Genomic DNA, 5,872 nt, shown 5'->3' with positions numbered 1-5,872 from the left:
TGCAGGATCCTCAGTCACTCCTCGCTCATTGTATGTAGATGATCCCATTATACAGACACACGACTCATCATTCACAATTTGCAGGATACTCAGTCACTCCTCGCTCATTGTATGTAGATGATCCCATTATACAGAGACACGACTCATCATTCACATTATGCAGGATCCTCAGTCACTCCTCGCTCATTGTATGTAGATGATCCCATTATACAGACAAACGACTCATCATTCACAATATGCAGGATCCCCAGTCACTCCTCGCTCATTGTATGTAGATGATCCCATTATACAGACACGACTCATCATTCACAATATGCAGAATCCTCAGTCACTCCTCGCTCATTATATGTCAGTGAGTCCATTATACAGAGACATGACTCATCATTCACAATATGCAGGATCCTCAGTCACTCCTCGCTCATTGTATGTATTTGATCCCGTTATACAGAGACACGACTCATCATTCACAATATGCAGGATCCCCAGTCACTCCTCGCTCATTGTATGTAGATGATCCCATTATACAGAGACACGACTCATCATTCACAATATGCAGGATCCTCAGTCACTCCTCGCTCATTGTATGTAGATGATCCCATTATACAGAGACACGACTCATCATTCACAATATGCAGGATCCTCAGTCACTCCTCGCTCATTGTATGTAGATGATCCCATTATACAGAGACACGACTCATCATTCACAATATGCAGGATCCTCAGTCACTCCTCGCTCATTGTATGTAGATGATCCCATTATACAGAGACACGACTCATCATTCACAATATGCAGGATCCTCAGTCACTCCTCGCTCATTGTATGTAGATGATCCCATTATACAGAGACACGACTCATCATTCACAATATGCAGGATCCTCAGTCACTCCTCGCTCATTGTATGTAGATGATCCCATTATACAGGGACACGACTCATCATTCACAATATGCAGAATCCCCAGTCACTCCTCGCTCATTGTATGTAGATGATCCCATTATACAGAGACACGACTCATCATTCACAATATGCAGGATCCCCAGTCACTCCTCGCTCATTGTATGTATATGATCCTATTATACAGAGACACGACTCATCATTCACAATATGCAGGATCCTCAGTCACTCCTCGCTCATTGTATGTAGATGATCCCATTATACAGAGACACGACTCATCATTCACAATATGCAGGATCCCCAGTCACTCCTCGCTCATTGTATGTAGATGATCCCGTTATACAGACACACGACTCATCATTCACAATATGCAGATTCCTCAGTCACTCCTCGCTCATTGTATGTAGGTGATCCCATTATACAGAGACACGACTCATCATTCACAATATGCAGGATCCTCAGTCACTCCTCGCTCATTATATGTCAGTGAGTCCACCATCCAGACACATGACACTCATCATTCACAATATGCAGGATACTCAGTCACTCCTCGCTCATTGTATGTAGATGATCCCATTATACAGAGACACGACTCATCATTCACAATATGCAGGATCCTCAGTCACTCCTCGCTCATTGTATGTAGATGATCCCATTATACAGGGACACGACTCATCATTCACAATATGCAGGATCCTCAGTCACTCCTCGCTCATTGTATGTAGATGATCCCATTATACAGGGACACGACTCATCATTCACAATATGCAGGATCCTCAGTCACTCCTCGCTCATTGTATGTAGATGATCACATTATAGAGAGACATGACTCATCATTCACAATATGCAGAATCCCCAGTCACTCCTCGCTCATTGTATGTAGATGATCCCATTATACAGAGACACGACTCATCATTCACAATATGCAGGATCCCCAGTCACTCCTCGCTCATTGTATGTAGGTGATCCCATTATACAGAGACACGACTCATCATTCACATTATGCAGGATCCTCAGTCACTCCTCGCTCATTGTATGTAGGTGATCCCATTATACAGACACACGACTCATCATTCACAATATGCAGGATCCCCAGTCACTCCTCGCTCATTGTATGTAGATGATCACATTATACAGAGACACGACTCATCATTCACATTATGCAGGATCCTCAGTCACTCCTCGCTCATTGTATGTAGGTGATCCCATTATACAGACACACGACTCATCATTCACATTATGCAGGATCCTCAGTCACTCCTCGCTCATTGTATGTAGATGATCCCATTATACAGAGACACGACTCATCATTCACAATATGCAGGATCCCCAGTCACTCCTCGCTCATTGTATGTAGGTGATCCCATTATACAGAGACACGACTCATCATTCACATTATGCAGGATCCTCAGTCACTCCTCGCTCATTGTATGTAGGTGATCCCATTATACAGACACACGACTCATCATTCACAATATGCAGGATCCCCAGTCACTCCTCGCTCATTGTATGTAGATGATCCCATTATACAGACACTGCTCATCATTCACAATATGCAGGATCCTCAGTCACTCCTCGCTCATTGTATGTAGGTGATCCCATTATACAGACACACGACTCATCATTCACAATATGCAGGATCCCCAGTCACTCCTCGCTCATTGTATGTAGATGATCCCATTATACAGAGACACGACTCATCATTCACAATATGCAGGATCCTCAGTCACTCCTCGCTCATTGTATGTAGATGATCCCATTATACAGGGACACGACTCATCATTCACAATATGCAGGATCCTCAGTCACTCCTCGTTCATTGTATGTAGGTGATCCCATTATACAGAGACACGACTCATCATTCACAATATGCAGGATCCTCAGTCACTCCTCGCTCATTGTATGTAGATGATCCCATTATACAGGGACACGACTCATCATTCACATTATGCAGGATCCTCAGTCACTCCTCGCTCATTGTATGTAGATGATCCCATTATACAGAGACACGACTCATCATTCACAATATGCAGGATCCTCAGTCACTCCTCGCTCATTGTATGTAGATGATCCCATTATACAGAGACACGACTCATCATTCACATTATGCAGGATCCTCAGTCACTCCTCGCTCATTGTATGTAGATGATCCCATTATACAGGGACACGACTCATCATTCACAATATGCAGGATCCTCAGTCACTCCTCGCTCATTGTATGTAGGTGATCCCATTATACAGAGACACGACTCATCATTCACATTATGCAGGATCCTCAGTCACTCCTCGCTCATTGTATGTAGATGATCCCATTATACAGACACACGACTCATCATTCACAATATGCAGGATCCCCAGTCACTCCTCGCTCATTGTATGTAGGTGATCCCATTATACAGAGACACGACTCATCATTCACATTATGCAGGATCCTCAGTTACTCCTCGCTCATTGTATGTAGATGATCCCATTATACAGGGACACGACTCATCATTCACAATATGCAGGATCCTCAGTCACTCCTTGCTCATTGTATGTAGATGATCCCATTATACAGAGACACGACTCATCATTCACATTATGCAGGATCCTCAGTCACTCCTCGCTCATTGTATGTAGATGATCCCATTATACAGACACACGACTCATCATTCACAATTTGCAGGATACTCAGTCACTCCTCGCTCATTGTATGTAGATGATCCCATTATACAGGGACACGACTCATCATTCACAATATGCAGGATCCCCAGTCACTCCTCGCTCATTGTATGTAGATGATCCCATTATACAGACACGACTCATCATTCACAATATGCAGGATCCCCAGTCACTCCTCGCTCATTGTATGTAGATGATCCCATTATACAGAGACACGACTCATCATTCACAATATGCAGATTCCTCAGTCACTCCTCGCTCATTGTATGTAGGTGATCCCATTATACAGAGACACGACTCATCATTCACAATATGCAGGATCCTCAGTCACTCCTCGCTCATTATATGTCAGTGAGTCCACCATCCAGACACATGACACTCATCATTCACAATATGCAGGATACTCAGTCACTCCTCGCTCATTGTATGTAGATGATCCCATTATACAGAGACACGACTCATCATTCACAATATGCAGGATCCTCAGTCACTCCTCGCTCATTGTATGTAGATGATCCCATTATACAGGGACACGACTCATCATTCACAATATGCAGGATCCTCAGTCACTCCTCGCTCATTGTATGTAGATGATCACATTATAGAGAGACATGACTCATCATTCACAATATGCAGAATCCCCAGTCACTCCTCGCTCATTGTATGTAGATGATCCCATTATACAGAGACACGACTCATCATTCACAATATGCAGGATCCCCAGTCACTCCTCGCTCATTGTATGTAGGTGATCCCATTATACAGAGACACGACTCATCATTCACATTATGCAGGATCCTCAGTCACTCCTCGCTCATTGTATGTAGGTGATCCCATTATACAGACACACGACTCATCATTCACAATATGCAGGATCCCCAGTCACTCCTCGCTCATTGTATGTAGATGATCACATTATACAGAGACACGACTCATCATTCACAATATGCAGGATCCCCAGTCACTCCTCGCTCATTGTATGTAGATGATCCCATTATACAGAGACACGGCTCATCATTCACAATATGCAGGATCCCCAGTCACTCCTCGCTCATTGTATGTAGGTGATCCCATTATACAGACACACGACTCATCATTCACAATATGCAGGATCCCCAGTCACTCCTCGCTCATTGTATGTAGATGATCCCATTATACAGACACTGCTCATCATTCACAATATGCAGGATCCTCAGTCACTCCTCGCTCATTGTATGTAGATGATCCCATTATACAGACAAACGACTCATCATTCACAATATGCAGGATCCCCAGTCACTCCTCGCTCATTGTATGTAGATGATCCCATTATACAGACACGACTCATCATTCACAATATGCAGAATCCTCAGTCACTCCTCGCTCATTATATGTCAGTGAGTCCATTATACAGAGACATGACTCATCATTCACAATATGCAGGATCCTCAGTCACTCCTCGCTCATTGTATGTATTTGATCCCGTTATACAGAGACACGACTCATCATTCACAATATGCAGGATCCTCAGTCACTCCTCGCTCATTGTATGTAGGTGATCCCATTATACAGACACACGACTCATCATTCACAATATGCAGGATCCTCAGTCACTCCTCGCTCATTGTATGTAGATGATCCCATTATACAGACACACGACTCATCATTCACAATATGCAGGATCCCCAGTCACTCCTCGCTCATTGTATGTAGATGATCCCATTATACAGAGACACGACTCATCATTCACAATATGCAGGATCCCCAGTCACTCCTCGCTCATTGTATGTAGGTGATCCCATTATACAGAGACACGACTCATCATTCACATTATGCAGGATCCTCAGTTACTCCTCGCTCATTGTATGTAGATGATCCCATTATACAGGGACACGACTCATCATTCACAATATGCAGGATCCTCAGTCACTCCTTGCTCATTGTATGTAGATGATCCCATTATACAGAGACACGACTCATCATTCACATTATGCAGGATCCTCAGTCACTCCTCGCTCATTGTATGTAGATGATCCCATTATACAGACACACGACTCATCATTCACAATTTGCAGGATACTCAGTCACTCCTCGCTCATTGTATGTAGATGATCCCATTATACAGGGACACGACTCATCATTCACAATATGCAGGATCCCCAGTCACTCCTCGCTCATTGTATGTAGATGATCCCATTATACAGACACGACTCATCATTCACAATATGCAGGATCCCCAGTCACTCCTCGCTCATTGTATGTAGATGATCCCATTATACAGAGACACGACTCATCATTCACAATATGCAGATTCCTCAGTCACTCCTCGCTCATTGTAT

This window comes from Staurois parvus, unplaced genomic scaffold (genome assembly GCF_062004578.1).
Source record: "Staurois parvus isolate SC_StPar_1 unplaced genomic scaffold, SC_StPar_1.0 ptg002476l, whole genome shotgun sequence".
NCBI lineage: Eukaryota > Metazoa > Chordata > Amphibia > Anura > Ranidae > Staurois > Staurois parvus.
The sequence above is the reverse complement of the archived record's forward strand: the minus strand, read 5'-3'. Positions refer to the sequence as shown.